Below are 27,547 nucleotides of genomic sequence, written 5' to 3'. Positions count from 1 at the left end.
GCGTACACGTTGACTTTGCTGGTCCATTCATGGACTCCATGTTCCTAATCGCGGTGGACGCACATTCCAAATGGCCAGAAGTGATCACGATGAATACCACTACTTCAGAAAAGACAATTGCGGTGTTAAGAACAATATTCGCAAGGAACGGATTGCCAGAACAGATCTGTTCGGACAACGGACCACAGTTTGTATCGGAAGAATTCCAACAATTCTTAAAGAAGAATGGAGTTAAACATTATACCTCTGCCCCATATCATCCGGCGACAAACGGGTTGGCTGAAAGATTTGTCCAGACATTCAAAAAAGCTATTAAGGCCATGAATGATGATCAGATTCCACTGCAACACAAGGTCGATAAGTTCCTGATGTCATATAGAAACGCCGATCATGCCGTGACTAACCAAAGTCCTGCTATGATGTTTTATAACAGGAGGTTGCGGTCCAAGTTGGACTTGTTAAAACCAAATGTGCAGAGGGAAGTGGAAAACAAACCGTTTCAGCATATTAACAGCAAGACCACTCGAACTTTCGACGTAGGACAACCAGTGATGGCAAGGGGCTATGGAAACAACAAATGGCAGTCTGGAACAATCCGGGCCAGACAAGGACCTCTGATGTACACCGTAGATATTGGTCATAATGTGATAAGGCGTCATGCGGATCAACTGGTAGAGTCGAGAGCAAGGGTCGAACCCATGGTTGTGACAGAGACAGCTGTGGAAGACGTTCATGAACCTGAAGCATCTACCTCGGCCGAGAATGTATTTGATGATGATGACACCCAATACATTGGCAACCAACTAGAGGAGGCACCTCAACAACAAGAATCAGAGACCACTGAAAGGCGTTATCCAAGCCGAATCAGAGAGCCTCCTGAGAGACTGAACCTTTGAACTGTTATACCTGAAGTTATATATGTATATATGTTATGTTTATTTGGGGATATGACTGTTAAGCTAAAAAGGGAGGATTGTGGTGTATGTAACCTGTTCCACCTTAAGAGAACTTAAGCCTGGTCCACCTTAAGAAAGGTACTACTTTCTTTGGCTGCTGTATACGTAATACCGGTGGTGACCACACCGGTATATAAGCACAGTGTAATAATATTGTATTCAGTATAGTCCGACCTCCAACCAGTAAAGACCTGTTGAATTTACTCTTGTGGTCTGTGTAGTAATTCTCACTATAACACACAGACTTAACATTGTTCTGTTCCTGAAGACCCGCAGTCTGTGATGCCTCCTGCACCCTTGCCTCTTGCGCGCGCTCTTCTTTCAGCATGGGCCAGTCTTTGCTGCCTTCCTTGCTGCTGCTGCTCCTCCTTATTTAGGAGCCTCCAGTGTACGTCCAGCAGCGTTTCCACATTTAACAATTGTGAACAAGCAAATCCTTGACCGGGTAGATGCAGGGGGGATGTTTCCCCCTGGCTGGGGAGTCTAGAACTAGGGGTCACATCTCAGAATAAGGGGTCGGCCATTTAGGACTGAGCTGAGGAGGAATTTCTTCACTCGGAGGGTGGTGAATCTTTGGAATTCTCTACCCCAGAGGGCTGTGGAGGCTCAGTCATTGAGTATATTCAAGGCGGAGTTCAATAGATTTTTGGATATTAAGGGAATCAAGGGATATGGGGATAGTGCAGGAAAGTGGAGTTGAGGTAGAAGATCAGCCATGATCTCATTGAATGGCGGAGCAGGATCGAATGGCCTCCTCCAGCCCCTATTTCTTATGTTTTGTGAAACAGTTGCTCCTCTCCACAAACTCACTCTGCAAAAGTATCTCGCAGACAAACGCTTGCCAAAACAGCCAAAAACTTGGTCTAAATGTATCCTCGAAGCCTAAAGCGACTAACCAGAGACTCCCCATGGAGGTGAGGACCCCAGTAAAGAGTGCTGGAGAAGCCTACTTGCCGATTGTTCCTGCCATCCTTTGCTAGGTGGGTTGAGGAAGTGACGTTTCAACTGCGCTCGGTCACGACTTTCTCAAATGCGCTGGAGCCTTACTAACATATTTAAAGGATGCCTGTGTTTGTTTCAGGCAGCTGCCAGGGACGCCCATCGAGAGCAAGAACCAATATGGCGCTTGGGCGCAGTTCCGTCGCCATTTCAGCGCAGGACATTGCGCTGCAGAATTCAACATCACGGTGCCTGTTTTGGAGCCGAAAGACGTAACCAATTTCTACCCCACGTCAGGAGGAGGATGACCGAAAATGGAGCAATTTGAAGCTATGGATGGAATATAGAAAAATGGTAAAACAAGTGAAGAGAAGTAACTGAGGTGCAGTAAGAGCCTTAGAGATGAATACTGCAAACATTAAAACATTTTTTTCGACATCACATTAATAGAATGGTTAGCGAAGTACAACAACAACTTGTATTTATATAGCACTTTTAACATAGTAAAACGTCCCAAGGTGCTTCACAGGAGTATTATAAGGCAAAATAGTCAACTCCGAGCCACATAAGGATAAATTAGGGCAGGTGACCAAAAGCTTGGTCAAAGAGGTAGGTTTTAAGGAGCGTCTTAAAGGAGGAGAGAGAGGCAGAGAGGTTTAGGGAGGGAATTCCAGAGCTTAGGGCCTAGGCAACAGAAGGCACATAAGAAATAGGAGCAGGAGTAGGCCATTTGGCCCCTCGAGCCTGCTCCACCATTTAATGAGATCATGGCTGATCCGATTTTGGCCTCAACTCCACTTTCCTGCCCGCTCCCCATAACCCTTGACTCCCCTGTTGCACGGCCACCAATGGTTGAGCGATTATAATCAGGGATGCTCAAGAGGGTAGAGTTAGAGGAGCGCAGATATCTCGGGGTTGGGGGGGGGTGGGGCGGTTGTTGTGGGGCTGAAGGAGATTACAGAAATAGGGAGGGGCGAGGCCATGGAGGGATTTGAAAATGAGGGTGAGAATTTTGATATCGAGGCGCTGCTTAGCCGGGAGCCAGTGTAGGTGTCAGCGAGCACAGGGGGTGATGGGTGAACGGGACTTGCTGCGAGTGGACAGCCGAGTTTTGGATGACCTCAAGTTTTATGTAGGCTTAGAACATGGGATGCCAGCCAGGAGTGCATTGGAATAGTCAAGTCTGGAGGTAACAAAGGCATTGATGAGGGTTTCAGCAGCGGATGAGCTGAGGCAAGGGGCGGAGTCAGGTGATGTTACGGAGGTGGAAATAGGCGGTCTTAATTATGCTGCGGATATGTGGTCGGAAGCTCATTTCAAGGTTGGGAACAAGGTAGTTAGAATTCTGAAGGATGAAAGCAGTGGTAAACTTGAAGATAAAGAGAAAATAGTCAAATTATTTAATAACTATTTTCTGTAAGTATTCGCCAAATAGGATAATCCTAACTTTCTATCCAGACAGTGCCAGCCCTGGCTCAGTGGATAGCATCCTTGCCTCTGAGTCAGAAGGTTGTGGGTTCAAGTCCCACTCCAGGGACTTGAGCTCATAAAGCTAGGCTGACACTCCAGTGCAGTGCTGAGGGAGTGCCGCACTGTCGGAGGTGCCGTCTTTCGGATGAGATGTTAAACCGAGGTCCCGCCTGCTCTCTCAGTAAAAGATCCCACGGCACTATTTCGAAGAAGAGCAGGGGAGTTCTCCCCGGTGTCCTGGGGCCAATATTTATCCCTCAACCAACATCTCTTAAAACAGATTATCTGGTCATTTTCACATTGCTGTTTGTGGGACCTTGCTGTGCACAAATTGGCTGCTGCGTTTCCCACATTACAACAGTGACTCCAGTTCAAAAGTAGTTCATTGGCTGTAAAGCGCTTTGAGACGTCCGGTGGTCATGAAAGGCGCTACAGAAATGCAAATCTTTCTTTCTATTTTTGTAGTGCGCCAAATCTGGTAGAAAGCTTTGAAAACGTGATGCAGAGGTCTTAGGCAGTACCTCGGAACCGAGGATGACTTGCTTCCACATTAAAAATGAGTTCTCAGGTGACTGATTAGTCCAATGCGGGACCTACAGTCTCTGTCACAGGTGGGGCAGACAGTGGTTGAAGGGGCGGGTGGGTGGGGTGCTTGGGTTGACGTGCGCTCCTTCCACTGCCGGCGCTTGGCTTCCGCTTGCTCCCGGCGAAGAGACTCAAGGTGCTCGGCGCCTTCCCGGATGCTTCTCCTCCACTTTGTGTGGTCTTGGGCCAGGGATTCCCAGGTGTCGGTGGGGATGTTACACTTTTTCAAGGAAGCTTTTAGGGTGTCCTTGAAGCGTTTCCTCTGTCCACCTGGGGCTCTCTTGCCATGCCGGAGCTCCGAGTGGAGCACTCGTTTTGTAGAGTCTCGTATCGGGCATGCGGACAATGTGACCTGTCCATCGGAGCTGATCGAGCGTGGTCGAGATGCAGAGGTACTTGATTGATTAGAGACTGAATACTGGGTTGGGTGGCATTTATCTGAGGTTGTTGAAGGAGCGTAGGGAGGAAATCTGTGGGGTGCTGGCTTTCATCATGGAGGAGCCATTGGGCACTGGTGAGGTTCTGCAAGACTGGAACCAAGCAAATGTAGCACCTCTGTTTAAAGAAGGGGATAACTCTGATGCGGGTAATAAGAGGCCGCTTTACCCAACGCCAATAACAGGTAAATAATGTAAACCATTGTAGACAGCAAGAGCACCTGTATAGCAATAACTTAATAAACAAAAAACAGCCACCGTAGAGTTAGAAGGGGGGAAGGTGTTCCTGATGAACCTCCTCACCATCTTTGAGGACATTACAAAATAGCCAGCGGAGCACTCCGTAGATTTTCAGAACCGTCTTGATGAAATTCCACATGAAGTACTTCTAATTTAAGCTGAAAGCAATGGGAATCCAGAGTAGGACCTGATACTGGACCATAAAGTTGTATTTTTTGTGAATTTACAAATAAACCGCACATTGTGCTGCTCTCCCACGCGGCCGGCTGTGTTAGCAATGTAATAAAGCAGCAACAAATTGCATTTATATAGCGCCTTTGACGTCGTAGAATGTCCCAAGGTGCTTCACAGGAGCATAATCGGACAAAAATGGACACCGACCCAAAGAGGGAGACATCCAGGAAAGATGGCCAAAAGCTTGGTCAATGAGGTAGGTTTGGTGGAAAATCTTAAAGGGGGAGAGAGGTGGAGAGGTTTAGGGAAGGAATGCCAGAGTTTAGGGCCTAGACGGCTGAATGCACGTACACCGATGGTGGAGCGATTGAAGTCGGGGATGCGCAAGAGGCCAAAGGTAGTGGAATGCAGGGTTCTCGGATCCAGCTCCCTCTTGATGGCGTACAGAGAGACAGCACCCATCACACCAGCTGGCAACACGTTCCAGAGGCTCTGGGGAGAAAGAACCTCCTACCATCCTGATGTGCCTCAATTATTCCGAGACTCGAAGTTAGCAGAACAAAAGTAAGGCTTTTATTAACTCAGAACATAACACGTAAAATAGAGAGATGTCTACCTTCAGGAGGCTGATGCCGGACTGAAGTTAGATTACAAAGGAGCCAGGTATGGGCGGAGCCCTGCACACAACCAGTTCCAGCACATTCCAATGCATAATACATGAGGACTGGGGGAAGGGAAAAGACACAGAAAACAGGCAGTGATGAATGGAATATATTTCATCACAGAAAACAGGCAGTGATGAATGGAATATATTTCATCACATTCACCCCTTCTATAGATTTAGTCTGTTCGGGGGTTTGATAGTCCTCTGCGACCGACGTGGCTGTTGTGGTGCCGCGGGTGTCAGCTGGGTGTCCCCGGTAGCCTCCTGGGTCTCTGCCGGGGGTGCCGCCGGGGTTGTTGAAGGGGTAGTTGGTGGGGGTGCCGTTGGTCGATGTTCTTCCGGGGGTGATGAAAGAATAGTGGGTGGGTAAGGGTTGCTGTGATCGTCGTCGCTGCTATTGCCGTGGTTGTTGTTGATGCCGGCTGGGGCGACGTCTTTTATGGACACGGTGTCCTCCCTTCCGTCGGCGTGCCGGACATATGCGTATTGGGGGTTGGCGTGGAGTAGGTGTACTGGCTCCACGAGAGGGTCCGTCTTGTGGCCCCTCACATGCCTTCGCACGAGTACCGGACCTGGGGTGGAGAGCCATGACGGCATGGATACGCCCGAGGTGGATTTCCGGGGAAAGACAAACATTCGTTCATGAGGCGTGGTATTAGTGGCCGTACACAATAGCGACCGTATCGAATGGAGCACATCCGAGAGGACTTCCTGCCAGCGGGAGATAGGGAGGCCCTTGGTCCTTAGAGCTAGAGTGACTGCTTTCCACACTGTCCCGTTCTCTCGCTCCACCTGGCCGTTACCCCGGGGGTTGTAGCTGGTGGTACGGCTCGTGGCGATCCCCTTGGACAGCATGTACTGGCGTAGCTCTTCACTCATGAAGGACGCCCCCCTATCCGTGTGGATATAGCTCGGCATACCGAACAGGCAGAACAGGCTGTTGAGGCATTTAATGACCGTGGCGCTGGTCATGTCTGGGCAGGGGAAGGCGAATGGGAAACGGGAGTATTCGTCCACAATGTTCAGGAAGTAAACATTGCGGTCGACGGACGGGAGGGGGCCCTTGAAATCTAAGCTGAGCCGCTCGAAGGGCCGTGTAGCTTTGATTAAGTGGGCTCTATCTGGGCGGTAGAACCGAGGCTTGCACTCAGCGCAAGTGCGGCAGTTCCTGGTCAGAGACCGAACTTCCTCAATCGAGTAGGGTAAGTTACGGGACTTTATGAAGTGGAACAGCCGCGTGACCCCTGGGTGGCAGAGGTCGTTGTGGAGGGTCTGTAGCCGATCCTCGGTGGCGCTGGCACACATCCCTCGTGAGAGGGCGTCAGGGGATTCGTTAAGGGCCCCTGGCCGGTAAATGATGTCGTACTCGAAAGTGGAGAGCTCGATCCGCCACCTAAGAATCTTATCATTTTTAATCTTCCCCCTCTGTTTATTGTTGAACATAAACGCTACCGATCGCTGGTCGGTAAGTAGGGTGAAGCGTTTGCCGGCTAGGTAGTGGCGCCAGTGGCGCACTGCCTCCACGATGGCTTGGGCCTCCTTTTCCACGGAGGAGTGTCTGATCTCAGGGCCTTGGAGGGTCCTCGAGAAGAAAGCTACGGGCCGCCCCGCCTGGTTGAGGGTGGCCGCCAAGGCGAAGTCGGACGCATCACTTTCCACTTGAAATGGAGTGTTCTCGTCCACTGCCTGTAGCGTGGCCCGCTCAATATCCTGCTTAATGCTTTTGAAGGCGGCGTGGGCCTCAGCAGAGAGCGGAAAAGAGGATGCTTTCAAGAGGGGGCGGGCTTTGTCGGAGTAGTTGGGGACCCATTGGGAATAGTAAGAAAATAACCCCAGGCACCTTTTCAGGGCTTTGGGAGTGTTGGGCAGGGGCAGCTCCCGTAGGGGGCGCAATCGGTCGGGGTCTGGTCCGATTTCCCCATTTTCCACCACGCTGCCCAGTATGCAGAGGCGCGTGGTGTTGAAAACGCACTTGTCCTCGTTATAGGTGAGGTTGAGTTTTTGTGTGGTTTTCAGGAACCTCTCGAGGTTCGAGTCGTGATCCTGCTGGTTGTGACCGCAGATGGTGACGTTGTCGAGGTAGGGGAAGGTTGCCTGCAAGTGGTGGTCATCGACCATGCGATCCATCTCCCTCTGAAAGACCGAGACCCCGTTCGTCACCCCAAAGGGGAATCTGAGGAATTGGTAGAGGCGTCCGTTCGCCTCGAAGGCGGTGTACGGGCGGTCCTCTGGTCTGATAGGGAGCTGGTGGTACGCTGACTTGAGGTCGATGGTGGAGAACACCCGGTATTGGGCGATTTGGTTCACCATTTCTGATATGCGGGGTAGCGGGTAGGCGTCTAGTTGGGTGTACCTGTTGATCGTTTGACTATAGTCGATCACCATCCGTTTCTTCTCGCTACCCCTTACCACTACCACTTGGGCGCGCCACGGGCTGTTGCTGTGTTCAATAATGCGCTCTTTCAGGAGCCTGTCTACCTCGGTCGCGATAAACCGCCTGTCCTCCCAGCTGTACCTCCTGCTTTTGGTCGCTATTGGCCGGCAGTTAGGGGTAAGGTTCGCGAATAGCGAAGGCGGCTTTACCTTCAGGGTAGCCAGACCGCACACTGTGAGGGGCGGCTGGGACCCACCGTACTTGAGCGTGATGCTTTGGTGGTTGCACTGGAAATCCAAACCCAAGATCACGCTCGCACATAGATTCTTCATGATTAATACTTTAAAATTATCATACACAGTTCCGTTAACGCACAATTGTACCGTGCAGTAACCCAGAATGGTCGATGTCTGGGTTTTATCGGCCATAGAGATGGTACCCTGAGCAGGGACCACCTTTAGGGAGAGTTGTTGTGCCAGTTCAGGGTGGATAAAACTCTCCGTGCTTCCACTGTCAATTAAGCATTTAACCCGGCACCCGTTTACCTCGATGTCCACCATTGATTTGGATAGCGGATGCGGCCTGGTCTGGTCCACTGTGACCGATGCCACTGTAGGGCCCTGATCGAGACAAGATGGCGTCCACGCTGTCTGCTCATAAGATGGCGGACCCCACGAGGTCGGGCAAGATGGCGTCCAAGATGGCCGCTCCCACGGCGCACACGCGGCGGTGGCGGGTTTTCCGGCGGTTGGTTTTCCGGCGGGGTTCCCTCTGCACACCTTCCCGAAGTGCCCCTTCTTACCGCACTTAAAGCAGGTGGTGCCTTTCGCCGGGCACAGGTTTCTGGTGTGCTTTGGCTGCCCGCAGAAGTAGCAGTTGGGTCCTTGACGCGTCGCGGCTGTCGTAGGGCTTCTGGGGGGAGAGCTGGGCCCCGCCGGTGTCGGGCTGCCGGGCGGGGAAGATGCCTTCCAAGATGGCGGCGCCCTCGGCGCACACGTGGCGGCGTGGGCGGCGCGGGCTGAAGAGTAGGCATCCGAGTTTCTCTGGGCCATCTCCAGGGACCGCGCGGTGTCCGCAGCCTGTTTCAGGTCCAACCCCGTTTTTTCCAGCAGTCTTTGCCGGATGTGAGTGGAGCTGAGGCCTGTGATAAAGGCATCGCGAACAAGCTCGTCGGTGTACACTGCGGCTTTTACATCTCGGCACTTACAGTCCTTGCCAAGCTTTTTCAGGATGCTTCGGAACTCCTCCACCGATTCCCCAGGTCGCTGTGCGCGAGTAGCGAGTAGATGCCTAGCATACACCTCATTCGTAGGCTGCTGGTAATGCGCCTTTAAGGTGTTGCAGGCGGCCAGGTACGTATCGGCGTCTTGGATGAGGGGGTAAACCCGGTGGCTTACCCAATTCCGTAGCATTCCGAGTCTCATCTTCGCAGTGTCCGTAGCGTCTTTGATGGCTGCGGAATTGTCCAGGAAGAATTCCATACAGTCAAACCAGTGTCCGAAGCGTGCTGATGCGTCCGGAGCATGTTGATCCAAATCCAAACGTTCGGGTTTCAGGAGTTGATCCATAGTGTTGAAAATTGAGTTAATAAAATTGATGTGCCTCAATTATTCCGAGACTCGAAGTTAGCAGAACAAAAGTAAGGCTTTTATTAACTCAGAACATAACACGTAAAATAGAGAGATGTCTACCTTCAGGAGGCTGATGCCGGACTGAAGTTAGATTACAAAGGAGCCAGGTATGGGCGGAGCCCTGCACACAACCAGTTCCAGCACATTCCAATGCATAATACATGAGGACTGGGGGAAGGGAAAAGACACAGAAAGCAGGCAGTTAGAAGACACAGAAAACAGGCAGTGATGAATGGAATATATTTCATCACACATCCAGTCTATTCCACCTCTTACACAGTTTAAACTCGTGTTCCCTGGTCCTCCCCAATCTGTTAAACTGGAATAACCTATCAATAGGGACGCTATCCGGCCCTTTAATTATTCTATAGACCTCCATCAGGTCACCTCCAAGTCGCCACTACTCTACAGTAACTAGATCAAGGTCCTTATGCCTAATTGAGTAGCTGAGGTTTTTTAAGCTTTAAGCAGGAACGTAGTGCCAAACTTGGGCAAGAGCTTGAAAACGTCAGGAAGAACAACCAACAGCTTAACAAGTGTAAGTCGAACTCACTTTCATAGGAGACCACGTCCCAGATCAAGGTGCGAAACCTGATTGGCAAGAAGGTTACTGAGGAATATACAAGGCTGGAAAAAGATCATTGCAGTCCACGTGGCTAGTCCCCGTATCTAAGAAATATCATTCCACAATTCCTGTCATACCCCTCTGTCAAATTCTTCCTCAGTTACTTATCCAAAATTGAAGGCTGCACAAAAAGATATACAAAGATATCTTAGAACGGTAAATTAGCTGGGATGGCACATTCCAGACCCCTCTGCCAGATTAGGAATTCGAAGAATATAGTAGAGAAGAACACCAAATGGTGAAAGCTACAATGAGCAGGAAAAATGAGCAGGTAAGAGTTGAAAGGTAATAACTCACAGGAAGCAATACTTGCCTTTTATGATCCAAAAAAAAATCAGTGCAGGCACAAGTCAATATTCTTCCAGAAACATGATTTGAAGGCACTAGGCTACGTGTCTCAGCCAGTGATGGCCATCAAGTGCAGCTATGCCCAAAAAGCATTTGCTTGTGTTTCCACCAATGTGGTCAGATTGCAGAAATCAATGAGCCTTTGAGCACGATTTTTAAGAAATCACTCCATGATTATCCATCAGATATACAAAGCTAACTGCTAAGATGACAGAAATATAATCTATTTATCATCTACCCACCTGAAAAATTAATGTCTGCAGCTAGTAAAGATTCAGACTTCTATTGCTGAAGTTACAGTGTAACTTCACACCTTGATAACATCAGCCAATGTCTGAATAGAGTCAAGATGGAGACGGTCCGGTGCTGAGCGCGCTCTTCCTGCTTCGGGCGGCCAGCTCTCGCCGCTCGCTCCCGCAACCGGAGCGAAGTGTTCGGCGAGTCGGGCAAAGGCAGCGCAGCGCGGCAAGCAGCAGCCACGACGACACGCTGGAGCACGCCGGCTGGCAGCTATTCGGCGGGAAGGCATTCCGACTGGGAGGAGGGGAGCCGAGCATGGCGGCCAGAGGGAGAAGCAGGCCCCGGGCCGTCGGACCATGGAGCCAGCGACAGTGAGGAGGAGGCCGCAGCGACCGGAGCATTCACATCCCGATGATGTGTTCGTCGAGCCGGGCGGAGACAGCGCAGCGCAACGAGCAGCAGCAGCCACGACGACCCGCTGCAGCACGTCAGCCGGCAGCTCCATGGCGGGAAGCTCGCAGTCCGACTGGAAGGAGGGGAGCCGGGCATAGCGGCCAGAGGTCGGATCGTGAGCGGGAGAAGCAGGTCACCACTTGGAGCCGGCAACAGTGAGGAGGAGGCCGCGGTGACGAGGAGGACAGAGCGGCTGAGGGACATCGTGCTCCCACTGCCACTGGAAGCCATTGTATTGACTTTCTGAACACGGCGCTGTAAGAATAGCTGACGCGTCCCCACGGGGAGTAAGCATTCCATTGTAATTGTACTTGTACTGGTTACATATATGGCAAATAAAATTGAATTGAATAGAGTTCAACAGATCAGACAAGACTAAGCTATGTAGATTCTTCCAGAGACTATAAGATGGATAGTCAGAGCAAAAAACAGTCAAGCTTCAAGGAAATTACTGTAATTATAGAGATGAAAGCTCAATGATTAAAGTTCTAATTTTTGAAGACTGCAAAAGTATGATTTCTCATAGAATACAAAAAAAAGTTACAAAAAAATTCATCAGGCATAATGATACTGCAATACAAATAAAGGAAGGGCCATGAGGTTGTACATTGGCCAATGTTTTATTCGTTCATGGGATCTGGTGTCGCTGGCAAGGCCAACATTTATTGCCCACTCCTAATTGCCCTTGAGAAGGTGGTGGTGAGCCACCTTCTTGAACCTCTGCAGTCCGTGTGGTGAAGGTACTCCCACAGTGCTGTTAGGGAGGGAGTTCCAGGATTTTGACCCAGCGACGATGAAGGATCGGCGATATACTTCTAAGTCAGGATGGTGTGAGACTTGGAGGGGAACTTGGAGTTGGTGGTGTTCCCATGCGCCTGCTGCCCTTGTCCTTCTAGGTGGTAGAGGTCACGGGTTTGGGAGGTGCTGTCGAAGAAGCTTTGGCAAGTTGCTGCAGTGCATCTTGTAGATGGTATACACTGCAGCCACGGTGCACACTGCAGCCACGGTGCACCGGTGGTGGAAGGAGTAATGTTTAAGGTGGTGGATGGGGTGTTAATCAAGCTGGCTGCTTTGTCCTGGATGGTGTCGAGCTTCTTGAGTGCTGTTGGAGCTGCACTCATCCAGGCAAGTGAAGAGTATTCCATCACACTCCTTACTTGTGCCTTGTAGATGGTGGAAAGGCTTTGGGGAGTCGGGAGGTGAGACACTCGCTGCAGAATACCCAGCCTCTGACCTGCTCTTGTTGCCACAGTATTTATGTGGCTGGTCCGGTTACGTTTCGGGTCAATTGTAACCCCCAGGATGTTGATGGTGGGGGATTCGGCGATGGTAATGATGTTGAATGTCAAGGGGCGGTGGTCAGACTCTCGCTTGTTGGAGATAGTCATTGCCTGGCACTTGTGTAGCACGAATGTTATCTGCCACTTTTCAGCCCAAGCCTGAATGTTGTCCAGGTCTTGTTGCATGCGGGCATGGACTGCTTCATTATCTGAGGAGTTGTGAATGGCACTGAACACTGTGCAGTCATCAGCGAACATCCCCATTTCTGACCTTATGTTGGAGGGAAGGTCATTGATGAAGCAACTGAAGGTGGTTGCACCTAGGATACTGCCCTGAGGAATTCCTGCAGCGATGTCCTGGGGCTGTGATGATTGACCTCCAACCATCACAACCATCTTCCTTTGTGCTAGGTATGACTCCAGCCAGTGGCGAGTTTTCCCCCCGATTCCCATTGACTTCAGTTTTACGAGGGCTCCTTGATGTCACACTCGGTCAAATGCTGCCTTGATGTCAAGGGCAGTCACTCTCACCTCACCTCTGGAATTCAGTTCCTTTGTCCATGTTTGGTCCATGAGGTCTGGAGCCGAGTGGTCCTGGTGGAACCCAAACTGGGCATCAGTCAGCAGGTTATTGCTGAGTAAGTGCTGCTTGATAACACTGTCGATGACACCTTCCATCACTTTGCTGATGATTGAAAGTTGACTGATGGGGTGGTAATTGGCCGGGTTGGATTTGTCCTGCTTTTTGTGGACAGGACATACCTGGGCAGTTTTCCACATTGTCGGATAGATGCCAGTGTTGTAGCTGTACTGGAACAGCTTGACTAGAGGCGTGGCTAGTTCTGGAGCACAAGTCTTCAGCACGACAGCCGGGATGTTGTCGGGGCCCATAGCCTTTGCTGTATCCAGTGTGCTCAGCCGTTTCTTGATATCGCGTGGAGTGAATCGAATTGGCTGAAGACTGGCTCCTGTGATGGTGGGGACCTCAGCAGTAGGCCAATATGGATCATTCACTCGGCACTTCTGGCTGAAGATGGTTGCAAATGCTTCAGCTTTGTCTTTTGCACTCACGTGCTGGGCTCCACCATCATTGAGGATGGGGATATTCATGGAGCCTACTCATCCCGTTAGTTGTTTAGTGGTCCACCACCATTCATGACTGGATGTGGTAGGACTGCAGAGCTTTGATCTGATCCATTGATTTGTGGGATCGCTTAGCCCTGTCTATAGCATGCTGCTTCCGCTTTTTAGCATGCATGTACTCCTGTGTTGCAGCTTCTCCAGGTTGGCACCTAATTTTTAGGTACGCCTGGTGCTGCTCCTGGCATGCTCTTCTACACTCCTTATTGAACCACGGTTGGTCCCCTGGCTTGATGGTAAACATAGAAACATAGAAGATAGGAGCAGGAGTAGGCCATTCGGCCCCTCGAGCCCGCTCCGCCATTTAATGAGATCATGGCTGATCATCCAAACTCAGTACCCTGTCCCTGCTTTCTCCCCATATCGCTTGATCCCTTTAGCCTCAAGAAATATATCCATCTTGTTCTTGAATATATTTAATGAATTGGCCTCAACTGCCCTGTGTGGCAGAGAATTCCACAGGTTCACCACTCTCTGGGTGAAGAAATTCCTCCTCATCTCTGTCCTAAATGGCTTACCCCTTATCCTTAGACTGTGACCTCTGGTTCTGGACTCTCCCACCATCGGGAACATCCTTCCTGCATCTAGTCTGTCTAGTCCTGTTAGGATTTTATAAGTTTCAATGAGATCCCCTCATTCTTCTAAACTCTAGCGAATATAAGCCTAATCGACCCAACCTCTCCTCATACGTCCAAGGATGTGCGGGTTAGGATGATTGGCTATGATAAATTGACCCTTAGTGTTAGGGGGATTAAATACGTGGGGTTACGGGGATAGGGTGGGATATGTGTCGGTGCAGGCTCGATGGGCCGAAATGGCCTCTATCTGCACTGTGGGGTTTCTGTGATTCTGTGATACGTCATTCCTGCCATCCCAGGTATCAGTCTGGTGAATCTTGGCTGCACTCTCTCCATGGTAATGGTAGAGTGAGGGATATACTGGGCCATGAGGTTACAGATTGTGGTGGAATACAATTCTGCTGCTGCTGTTGGCCCACAGCGCCTCATGGATGCCCAGTTTTGAGCTGCTAGATCTGTTCTGAATCTATCCGATTTGACGTGGTGGTAGTGCCACACAGCACAATGGAGGGTGTCCTCAACTTGAAGATGGGACTTCGTCTCCACAATGACTGTGCAGTGGTCTCTGCTACCAATGCTGTCATGGACAGATGCATCTGCAACAGGTGAGGATGAGGTCAAGTAGGTATTTCCCTCGTGTTGGTTCTCTCACCACCTGCCGCAGGCCCAGACTGGCAGCTGTGTCCTTCAGGACTCGGCCAGCTCGGTCAGGAGTGGTGCTACCGAGCCACTCTTGGTGATGGACATTGAAGTCCCCCACCCAGAGTACATTCTGTGACCTTGCTACTCTCAGTGCTTCTTCCAAGTGGTGTTCAACATGGAGGAGTACTGATTCATCAGCTGAGACAGGGCAGTAGGTGGTAATCAGCAGGAGGTTTCCTTGCCCATTCTTGACCTGAAGCCATGAGACTTCATGGGATCCGGAGTCAATGTTGAGGACTCCCAGGGCCACTCCTTCCCGACTGTATACCACTGTGCCGCCACCCCGGTGGGCCTGTCCTGCCGGTGGGATGGGACATACCCAGGGATGGTGATGGAGGAGTTCGGGACATTGGCTGAAAGGTATGATTCTGTGAGTATGACTATGTCAGGCTGTTGTTTGACTAGTCTGTGGGACAGCTCTCCCAATTTTGGCACAAATCCCCAGATGTTGGTGAGGAGGACTTTGCAGGTTTGACTGGGCTGGTTGTGCCTTTGTTGTGTCTGTAGCCGGTGCCGAGGTCGATGCCGGGTGGTCCATCCGGTTTTATTCCTATAATCTAGTGGGACTCATCAAGACTCACTTCGGGTCTCATCAGCACCAGGCAGACAACATCTGGTTACCAAAAGATCATGGCAGAAAGTTGTTACAGATCTAGTTGAATGCAGAAAAAAAAATGTGGTAGTTTTTGGACTGATAGTCTATTTTTTTCAGAACTCGCTGGTGTGTCAGCAGGTGGGATGACTGAGTGAATTCCTTCCCACACATGGAGCAGTTGAATGGTCTCTCTCCCCAGTGCAAACTTGCTGGTGTGTCAGCAGGTGGGATGACCGAGTGAATCTCTTCCGACACACAGAGCAGCTGAAGGGCTCCTCCCGCACTCTGGATTGACAGGGTAGACGCTGCGAGGCTGTTTCCCCTGGCTGGAGAGTCTAGACTTCATGGGCATAGTCTCAGGATAAGGGGTTGACCATTTAGGACTGAGATGAGGTCAAATTTCTTCACTCAGAGGGTGGTGAATCTGTGGAATTCTCTGCCCCAGAGGGCTGTGGATGCTCAGTCGTTGAGTATATTCAAGGGTGAGATCGATAGAATTTTGGACTCTAAAGGAATCAAGGGATATGGAGATCGGGCGGGAAAGTGGAGTTGAGGTCGAAGATCAGCCGTGATCTTATTGAATGGCGGAGCAGGCTCGAAGAGCTGAATGGCCGACTCCTCCTAATTCTTATGTTCTTATGTAGCCCTTTAACGTGTCGGTAGTAGTTATTCAAGCAGCAAAAATCCATACTCTAGAAAAAATGTACTAGAAGAGGTCTTCAGTGCTAGTAGATCTTGGATGATGGCATCGATTCCGTAGGTTTGTGGACGAGTAAAACTTTAAGCAGTCCTTGTAGACTATTCTATCCCAAATCATGACCAAAATAACAGTAGTCAAGCACAATGTTAGAATGTATATGGGCAGTGGTCAAGATGCTAATGTGGGTTTATTAGTGTGCTGGAAGACATTGTTATGGAGCAGTTCTGAAGAGTCGTGTCTGTTCCAACATGCTCATCAAAGGCAGCCTACTCAAGATTAGCCACTGTAACAAAACAATCCAGAAGAAGCAGCAAAACGGCTAGTATACCTGTAGCTTTACCTTGTAGCTGTTTGTATTGGACATGTGTGAAACCAGAACTGGTCACAGAAAAAAACGATGTTCTGCATAATTGCACCCGGGGCTTATGTTGCCAAAGTAGAGGTGCTCAGGACTACATCAGAATCAGAGACACCCTATGAAAATGATGGAACCAGATATTCAGGACATAATTCTATACAGACTCAAATTACCTCAGTACAGACTATGTATAATCAGCGTGGTAATAAATCAGACTCATTATAAAATGTATCAGCTAAGTGTAAGCTTACAGTAGTTGAACAACAAACCCAGAGTGTGGAACAGAAAGTCACTGTGACTAGATTAGGAAAAAGAAAAGACTTGCATTTCTATAGCGCCTTTCACCACCTCAGGATGTCCCAAAGCACTTTACAGCCAACGAAGTACTTTTGAAGTGGAGTCACTGTTGTAATGTAGGAAATGCAGCAGCCAATTTGCACACAGCAAGCTCCTACAAACAGCAATGTGATACTGACCTGATCATTTGTTTTAGTGATGTTGATTGAGGAATAAATATTGGCCCCAGGACACCGGGGAGAACTCCCCTGCTCTTCAAAATAGTGGCCGTGGGATCGTTTATGTCCACCTGAGGGAGCAGGCAGGGCCTCGGTTTAACGTCGCATCCAAAAGATGGCCCCTCCGACAGTGCAGCACTCCCTCAGCACTGCACTGGAGTGTCTGCCTAGATTTTTGTGCTCAAGTCTCTGGAGTGGGACTTGAACCCACAACCTCCTGACTCAGAGGTGAGGGTGCTACCCACTGAGCCACGGCTGACACGAATTAAAGAAAGCCAAATAGTTACTGAGTGAGTTATGCTAAACGTGTAGTACTGACTCCAATATTTAAACCTTGGTTCATTTAATATCGACAAATTGGGTTGGATTTTCCTCCACTATCCTGTCCCAAACTAAATTTTCTGCCCCCTCCCCACAACGCCATCTCCCCCGCCTCCCCAAGCCCACCAAGGTTTGGGGGCGGTTTTTTTGAAAGCAGGGAGAAGTGGCAAGGTGGAGAAAACCGGGAAGAGGATCCCAGAGGACAGAGGCGTTGTGGCTTAATGAGCAGCCACTAAACACGGAGTGGAGGGAGTGAGGGTGAGCAAAGTCCAGCGTTGGAGGGGCAGAGTGTGGATGCAAGGACATACAGCAGGAGGAGATCAGGAAGGTAGGGTGGGGCAAGGCCATGGAGAGACAGTGGAGCCTGATGAGGATGAAAGTAATGTTGGACTTGGTGCGAATGAGGACATTGTGGACGAGGATGCAGGCTGTGACATTGCAGATGAGTTATAAGCTCCAGAATTCCCTGCCTAAACTTCTCCGCCTCTCAATCACTCTTTCCTCCTTTAAGACGCTCCCTTAAAACCTACCTCTTTGATCAAGCCCTGCCCTAATTTCTCCTTAGGCGGTTCGGTGTCAGTTTGTTTTATGACACTCCTGTGAAGCGCCTTGCAACATTTTACTATGTTAAAGGCGCTATATAAATACAAGTTTTTGTTGTACTTCTCCTTCTCCCTCCTCCTCCTCCTTCTTCTCCTCCTTCTCTACCACAGAAGGCTGTGGAGGCCAAGTCACTGAATATATTTAAGAAGGAGATAGATAGATTTCTGGACACAAAAGGCATCAAGGGGTATGGGGAGAGCGGGAATATGGTATTGAGATAGAGGATCAGCCATGATCACATTGAATGGCGGAGCAGGCTCGAAGGGCCGAATGGCCTACTCCTGCTCCTATTTTTCTATGTTTCTCCTCCTCCTCCTCCTCCTTCTCCTCCCTCCTCCTCCTCCATAACCTCCTCCTCCTCCTCCTCCTCCTCCTCCTCATCGTCATGGAGGGTTGACGCAGGGAGGCCAGCTAGAAGGTTATTCAAGAAGTCATGCCAGAGCCGTGCACTCGGATTTTGGAGACAGAGCAGGAGAGATGGGAATGAAGGCGGGCAGAGATGAAAGGAAGTGGGGTTCTGGTAACAGAGCAAGTGTGGGGGAGAAAGCCATGGTTGGGGTCCTAACAGGATACCAAAGTTCTGCGCTTCCTGACTCGGTCAATTAGTTCGCTATGGCAGCTCACGGTTTAAAATCCCAATTCGGTTCCCTTTCTTAATATCCCTACAACCTTTACCATTATATTTGAATTTGGATTACTTTCATTATCATCTGTGTCTCTCGTCCAACCTTGTGCTTGTATTTAACCATTCACAGCGTACTTGTGCGGTTTGCATTCAGCGGGGCTGATTCTATTACCACTCTCAAATTTGCATCTTGCAAATACGCAAAAAGGCCCTTTAAAAGTGACACTTTGACTATAAACTGTAAATCTGTTCGAGGTGGTGAGCTGAAGATGTTTGATGTGGCCACATTGCTGTGTTGGCTTTCCTCACACTTTGATTAGATCAGGCTCAATGATTTCAGAGGTGTCTGATACACACTCGCTACATTTCAAAGTGCATAAAAAAGATCTCCATGATCCCCACACAAACTAGGGTTGGATCCCCTGGAATTTAGAAGGTTAAGGGGTGATTTGATCAGAGTTTTCAAGATATTAAGGGGAACAGATAGGGTAGATAGAGAAACTATCTCCGCTGGGTAGTGAGTATAGGACTAGGGGGCATAGTCTAAAAATTAGAGCCAGACCTTTCGGGAGTGAAATTAGGAAACACTTCTACACACAAAGGGTGGTAGAAGTTTGGAACTCTCTTCCGCAAATGGCAGTTGATGCTAGATCAATTAATTTTAAATCTGAGATTGATAGATTTTTGATAAGCAAAGGTATGGGGCAAAGGCTCCAAGAGATGGAGTTAGGTCGCAGATCAGCCATGATCTCATTGAATGGCGGAACAGGCTGGAGGGGGCTGAATGGCCTCCTCCTTGTTCCTATGTTCCTACGTTCCCACTTATATTTCTTCACTTCTTAAACTTTTCTTTCGACTGCTCGTCCCACACCATAACCTACCCGCAGGCTTAATGCCCCATAGTTTATCAACTCCGCCGATATGACTAAACTCGCTCTCATTCATTGACGTTCACAGAAACTGCAGTGGTGGATTTAGAATTGCTGAAGGGAATGAGAGTGCTGAAGGCCTGGGATTTATTTTCTGAGAGAGTATCTGGGGACATGCGCCTGGTTGAAAGTTTTAATTTTTTACGCCTGATTTGGTGCAATTTTCAGCTATTTTGGAGCCTGGTATAAATCTCTGTCATTTTTTTCTAATTAAGTGAAATTCAGCACCACACCAACCCCCTCACACTTGCTCTTATTCTCCAACATTAATGATTCCATAAAGTGCAGTGATGAGAAGGCTCAAATAAAACCTGGTCATGCATTCACACTGGAGAACATTTCTCTCAGTCCCCAAAAGGTGGCTGCTCCAGTTTTTTTTAAGAGCCTGAGGACCCCCATTCCCCACCCTGGCAGAGATTAGCCACTTCAACATACACCGGGAATGAACTTGTGGTGTTTTTCGTTTCCTTCGCTCTGTTCCTCGTGGGGAAGGACATTTGCTAACAGAGCCATGGAGGTGAGGTTCAATCTTTCCTTTTTAAAATGTTTCATCTTCTGAGTTGCATAGTCAGTCTCCACTGCTTTACAAACCCCTTTCAGCCCAGTTTGTCTGTCTGTCTCTGTGTCTGCCTGTCTATCGCTGTCTGTCGCTGTGTCTCCCTGTCTGTCTGTCTGTCGCTGTCTGCCTGCCGGGCGCAGGTGTCTCCGTCTGCCGGGCGCAGGTGTCTCCGTCTGCCGGGCGCAGGTGTCTCCGTCTGCCGGGCGCAGGTGTCTCCGTCTGCCGGGCGCAGGTGTCTCCGTCTATCACCTAATCTTGCCAGAATGTTTCTCCATCCAGCACTATCCTACTCTGTATCCATAGTTTCAGGCACAAATTTACTTCCAGGATGTTAACGGGACCCTTCATTGAAACAATCGACCCCAACTGATACTAATTGTATCCCCCCCACCCCCTCCATTGAATGGCTCCAGTTAATGTACATGTTATCCATGCTTATCCACATAATATCTTTTTAATATTTGTCACCAATGTGCAGAATGGTGAGTTTCTGCTACAAATCTTGGATATGATGCATGTGGTTGGGTCCCCTTTGTATTAATAACCAGGAGCATCCTGTTATGTATACTCCTATGTAACGAATACTATTCCTACCTTTTGACTCTTTTATGCATTGAGGCCCTAAGCCGTAATATTAATAGTACAAGTAATCTGGTGTTCGCAAAACTACTTTCATCTCCAAATGGAAATGTGGCATTGCAGCAATGATTAAAAAGAAAATGTATAAATCGATATGCAATCTGAACAATAACTGATATTTCGTGAATTTAATATAGAAACATAGAAGATAGGAGCAGGAGTAGGCCATTCGGCCCCTCGAGCCCGCTGCACCATTTAATGAGATCATGGCTGATCATCCAAACTCAGTACCCTGTCCCTGCCTTCTCCCCATATCTCTTGATCCCTTTAGCCTTAAGAAATATATCGAACTCCTTCTTGAATATATTTAATGTATTGGCCTCTACTGCCTTCTGTGGTAAAGAATTCCACAGGTTCACCACTCTCTGGGTGAAGAAATTCTTCCTCATTTCTGTCCTAAATGGCTTACCCCTTATCCTTAGACTGTGACCCCTGGTTCTGGATTCTCTGACCATCGGGAACATCCTTCCTGTGTCTAGTCCTGTCAGAATTTTATAAGTTTCAATGAGATCCCCTCTCATTCTTCTAAACTCCAGCGAGTATAAGCCCAATCGACCCAATCTCTCCTCATACGTCATTCCTGCCATCCCAGGTATCAGCCTGGGGCAATGTTCAATGTGTGAGTCGAGATGACGATTGGTTCAGCTTCACTTTTCTGGTTTATGGCATCATCCTGTCGCTTTGCTGCTTTATTGACAGGTGCCCATTATTCTCCATGTGTCCCTCTCTTATCTGCTACCTTTTACAACAGACACAAATGCTACATGTTGAAGTTGCAGTTACCTGATGATTGGGTCTTGCAAGTTCATATCTATTTTGACCAATTAGACATGAATACCCAAGTTTGGTAAAACAGTCATACCTTTGTTGCAACAGGATCCTTCTGTTCACCCTTGGGCGTCCTTGTACACCAGTCACTGAAAGCAAACATGCAGGTGCAGCAAGCAGTTAGGAAGGCAAATGATGTGTTGGCCTTCATTGCAAGAGGATTTGAGTACAGGAGCAAGGATGTCTCACTACAGTTATACAGGGCCTTGGTGAGACCACACCTGGAGTACTGTGTGCAGTTTTGGTCTCCTTACCCAAGAAAGGATATACTTGCCATAGAGGGAGTGCAGCGAATGTTCACCAGACTGATTCCTGGGATGGCAGGGCAGTCTTATGAGGAGAGATTGGGTCGACTAAACCTGTATTCACTCGAGTTTAGAAGAATGAGAGGGGATCTCATTGAAACGTATAAAATTCTGACAGGGCTAAACAGACTGGATGCAGGGAGGATGTTTCCCCTGGCTGAGGTGTCTAGAATGAGGGGTCACAGTCTCAGGATACGGGGTAGGACATTTAGGACTGAGAGGAGGAGAAATTTCTTCACTCAGAGGGTGGTGAACCTGTGGAATTCTCTACCACGGAAGGCTGTAGAGGCCAAGTCTCAATATATTTAAGAAGGAGATAGATAGATTTCTAGACACAAAAGGCATGAAGGGGTATGGGGAGAGAGCGGGAATATGGTATTGAGATAGAGGATCAGCCATGATCATATTGAATGGCGGAGCAGGCTCGAAGGGCCGAATGACCTACTCCTCCTATTTTTCTGTTTCTATGTTTCACCTTCAGGCTCCATTGCTGCAAGGTTCTCCTTGCTGGCCTTCCATTGCCCACTCTCCATAAACTCCAAACTTATGCAGCTACTGCAATTTGTCCCACGCTAACTCCTGCTTCCTCCCATCACCCTCGTCCTTACTGACCTATACTGGCTCGCTGGTCCCAAATGCATCCAATCTAAAGTCCTTGTCTTCAGATCCCTTCATGGTCTCACTCCAGCCTCCCATGCATCTCCCCCACCTTGCCCCGCCATCAGCGGCAGAGCTTTAGTTGCCTTGGCTCCACTCTTTGGAACCCTCTCCCAAAACGCCTTTGCCTCTCTGTCCTCCTTTTCAATAACCCTGTCAAAGCCCACCTTTTCGGCACAGCCTTCAGTCACCTCTCTGAACCTCTACCGCATGGTTCAGCACTCGTTCCTCCTGCTAGTTCTCTGGAAAGTGTTTTAGGATGTTCTGTATGAGTTATGCTAAGTGGTGGAGCACTGATTCCATATAAAGGCAAGTTGCTGTGTAGCCCAGACAATCTGTTTGTGGAGCTTTGCGGACGAAAGAATAAGGGGGAAAAATTTGGTTGCTTTGCGCCTCCCGTTAGCGCCCTCAGAGGGTGCTAACGGGGCGCAAAGCAACTAGCGCCCGGGCGCAGCGCCGCCAACGCCTCCCGCGAAATTCAGTGGGACGTTAGCGCCGGCGGTAACCGTCATTGCCCCACGTCGATGCGTGGCCGACGATGATGTCATCGCCGTGCATAGCGCCCCGGCCACGATCTTCAGGAGCGTCCCCTGACTTGCCACCGTACGCTATGTCCGACGGGGGTGGGGGGGGCCTACCTGCGGCCGGGGCAGCGCTATTTAAAGGCGAGGGTGCCGGGTGACCAATTTTGTTGCTGGCCGCCTGCCAGCACCTGCCCCCGTTGCCGTCCCTGGCCTCCTTACCCCCCCCTTCGCAGAGTGCCGGCTGCGCCCCGTGAGCCCGGCACTTCTCTTGAGTGCCGGGCTCTTTTGCTGGCACTCTGATCCCAGGGGGCCCAGCTGGGCCCCGGGGTCGCACTGCACTAGGCCCCTCCCCTTTAAGAAGGGACGGAAGGCCTGCATAACGCGGCACGTAGTGGCGCGATATTGACTTGCAGCACCCCAAGAGGGAGGCGGGATGCTTCCAGTAGCGCCCCACTTCCCTCTTGGCGCGCTACCACTCAATTTCGGCCGTGAGGGTGCTAATTTTTTTGGGGTGCTAAAAATAGCGGCCCGGCAAAGTTAGCGCCCCAATGGGGGGTGCGACTCAATTTTTCCCCCTAAACATTTAGTGAAAATGCTTAATGTTTAGAAATATTGAATTGGGAATATTCACATAATCAGATAACTGCTCAGCATTACCGCTACCAGCTCCACTTACTTATGTTAATCCCTCATGTTACGTGTAGTTATACAGTAGTTTCAGAACCAGTTGGCTAACAGTTCTTTCAAAGTGGAATTAGTGAAGGTATTATACAAACTGCATGAACATAGGAACAGGAGTAGGCCATTCAATTAGATCATGGCTGATCTGTATCTTAACTCCATTTACCCACCTTGTTTCCATAACCCTTAATAACCTTCCCCAACAAAAATCTATCGATCACAGTTTTGAAATTTTCAATTGACCCCCCCGGCCTCCCAGCTTTTTGGGGGAGAGTGTTCCAGATTTCCACTACCCTTTGTGTGAAGAAGTGCTTCCTGACATCACCCCTGAACGGCCTAGCTCTAAATTTTAAGGTTATGACCCCTTGTTCTGGACTCCCCACCCCACCAGAGGAAATAGTTTCTCTCTATCTATACAATCAACTGCTTTAATCAACTCAAACACCTCAATTAGATCATCCCTTAATCTTCAGTATTCAAGGGAATGCAATCCCAGTCCATGCAAAAAGTATAAATGAATGCATGATGATGGTGTTGAGGTTAGTTAGTTCTGATAGGGTCCACCCAAGTTATTCTATTGTGCTGTTCATTGCCAGTATTTCCTGCTTTTTTCAGATTTCAGACGTTTGTTATTTTCCCTTTATTCCTTTTTTTGCAGTAAAACGCTCAGTTGTGTGTGTGTTATATCTAAAATCCTTCTCTTTACAACCATTGTGCATTGCTATTTTACACCTGTGAAAACACAATTATGAGGCTGAGTTGCATATTTTTTTATTCATTCATGGGATGTGGGCGTCGTTGGCAAGGCCGGCATTTATTGGCCATCCCTAATTGCCCTCGAGAAGGTGGTGGTGAGCTGCCGCCTTGAAGCGCTGCAGTCCGTGAGGTGAAGGTACTCCCATCAAGGTCCTTGCAAGGTAGCACGGCAGATCCAGTAACCCTATCACCACAGGAGTCCACCAGTGTTTGTGGTGTTAGGAAAATGCGGTGTAGAAAAAATATGTAGTTTAAAACTAATTCTTTTCGATGGTTGGCTGGTGTCAACAGGGACAGCAGTTCAGCTGTCTACAATTGCCCTGAGGTAGGGAATGAGAGAAATCATCCACGGTTTCCACTCCTTTGCCCCCATAACAGTCATTGCGTTTCAAAAGTAACTCATTGTGCAAAGTGCTTTAATGGGGTTTTGCTGCGAATGATGCGATTATAAATGCAATGTTTCTAATCAATTCAGTGCTGCTCGAGACTTCGTAAGTGTGAACATTGTCTGAGGACAGGATTGGACCCAACGCTGAATACGCCCTTGACACTGACTGTGCTCGCCTGTGAACAGGGGCCACAGTGCCAGGATAAGGGGTAGGACATTTAGGACTGAGATGAGGAGAAATTTCTTCACTCAGAGGGTGGTGAACCTGTGGAATTCTCTACCACAGAAGGCTTTTTAAAAATTTGTTTATGGGGTGTGGGCGTCACTGGCAAGGCCAACATTTATTGCCCATCCCTAATTGCCCTTGAGAAGGTGGTGGTGAGCCGCCTTTGTGAACCGCTGCAGTCTGTGTGGTGATGGTACTCCCGCAGTGCTGTTAGGTAGGGAGTTCCAGGATTTTGACCCAGCGATGATTAAGCATCGGCAATATATTTCTAAGTCAGGATGATGTGTGACTTGGAGGGGAACTTGCAGGTGGTGGTGTTCCCATACGCCTGCTCATCGAAACCTATAAAATTCTGTCAGGCCTGGACAGACTAGATGCAGGAAGGATGTTTCTGATGGCCGGGGAGTCCAGAACCAGGGGTCATAGTCTAAGGATAAGGGGTAAGCCATTTAGGACTGAAATGAGGAGGAATTTCTTCACCCAGAGAGTGGTGAACCTGTGGAATTCTCTGCCACAGAGGGCGGTGGAGGCCAGTTCATTAAATATATTCAAGATGGAGTTGGATATATTTCTTAAGGCTAAAGGGATCAAGGGATATGGGGAGAAGGCAGGGACAGGGTACTGAATTTGGATGATCAGCCATGATCGCATTGAATGGCGGAGCAGGCTCGAGGGGCCGAATGGCCTACTCCTGCTCCTATCTTCTATGTTTCTAGGTGGAAGAGGTCGCGGGTTTGGGAGGTGGAGGCCAAGTCACTGAATATATTTAAGAAGGAGATAGATAGTTTTCTAGACACAAAAGGCATGAAGGGGTATGGGGAGAGAGCGGGAATATGGTATTGAGATAGAGGATCAGCTATGATCATATTGAATGGTGGAGCAGGCTCGAATGGCCGACTCCTGCTCCTATTTTTCTATGTTTCTACGTGAAGTGCGGCAATCGGGGAGGATGGCTGGTGTGCATGAAACAGTGCGCCAGCTCGAGTCAGACCAATGGAGAAGAAGGGAATAAATTGAATGAAAGGATCGTTTTATGAACATATGAAATTGATGGACAGGCAAAGACTAGCTGGTCCACCAAGTCTGCCCCACACCATCATGTCTGGACCATCAGGACTCAACTTCTTACCTTCCCCAGCACCTCCAGTCATCTAATCTCCTGGGAGAGGCAAAAAAAAAAACAGGAAAAACTCCAGGGCCAACAAGGGAAAAAGTACTCTGGGCAAGTTACTCTCCGACCTCCTCAGGTGATCGAAACCAGCCCAGGAGATCACACGGACCAAGCATTATCTATAAAAAGAAAGACTTGCATTTCTATAGCTCCTTTTGTGGTGTATGTAACCTGTTCCATCTTAAGAGAACTTAAGCCTGTTCCACCTTAAGAGATGTACTACTTTCTCTGGCTGCTGTATACGTAATACCGGTGGTGACCACCGGTATATAAGTACTGTGTAGTGATATTGCTGTTAGTATAGCCCTGACCTCCAACTAGTAAAGACCTGTTGAAACGTTATTCTTGTAGTCTGTGTCAGTAATTAATCTTAAATACAACTAGAACACACAGACTTAACAGTGGCGACGAGTCCGATTCTTACCCTGCGGCAGTTTATATCCACGGCGGCTTCGTCCACAGAATGGGCGTCGAAGAGAGGCATCCACCCTCATCACCATGCTGGAAGACACGTCGCGCGGCAGGCATCGAGAACCCGGAGTGCAGAAGATATCCTGAACTCGAAGCCTCCATCAGCGGCAGTCAGCTATCTTCCTTCTACCTCGGTGGTGGGCAAGCCGGTCAGCGACGCGAGCAGAAAGTCGGCCGCGTTGGCTGTACAGACGGGGAGGGAAGACGGAGGAATAAGGGCGGTGAGATCGATCGCGACCGGAGATAAGGGCCGGGCCGCATTCAGGCCAAAAGGCGCAGCGCGGGGACATCGATCGCGGCTGGTGATAAGGGCCGGGCCGCATTCGGGCCAAAAAGGCGCAGCATCTGGGACGACTGAAGGCGCGAGAGCCGCGGTGAAGGCGAATGCAGCCGGTGCTAATAACCGGGCTGCAAGAAGGGCTGCGAGGCGCGACATCGGGGAAGCGCGAATGCCCGAGGGAGCCGCGGTGAAGCGGAGACAGCGTCGGGGGAGTTACTAACCGCTGGGAAAGGGGAGCAGCAGCGGCACGCCAAACACCATTGCAGCCAGCGGGTGAAGAAGGCGAGCGCGGGAAAGACCGCCAAGCGCGGGAAACCGCCATTTTGTAGGCGGAGGACGAAGACAAGAGCGGGAAGCCGCCATCTTGGAAAAAGGGAAATCACTAAAAAAAATTGCAACGATGCCTAAACATGGGAACATTAATACCTTTGATAGCGACATCGAAGATTGGGCCACGTATGTAGAATGCATACAAAATTATTGTAAAGCAAATAAAATCCCAGATGATGAGAAAGCACTAACTTTATTAAACTTAATGGGTGCGAAGACATACGGGCAATTGAAACACCTTTTACCACCA

The sequence above is a fragment of the Somniosus microcephalus genome, chromosome 28 (assembly GCF_052327205.1).
Source record: "Somniosus microcephalus isolate GS21.2 chromosome 28, FLI_Smic_1.0, whole genome shotgun sequence".
Classification (NCBI taxonomy): Eukaryota; Metazoa; Chordata; class Chondrichthyes; order Squaliformes; family Somniosidae; genus Somniosus; species Somniosus microcephalus.
This window is presented reverse-complemented; position numbering follows the sequence as displayed.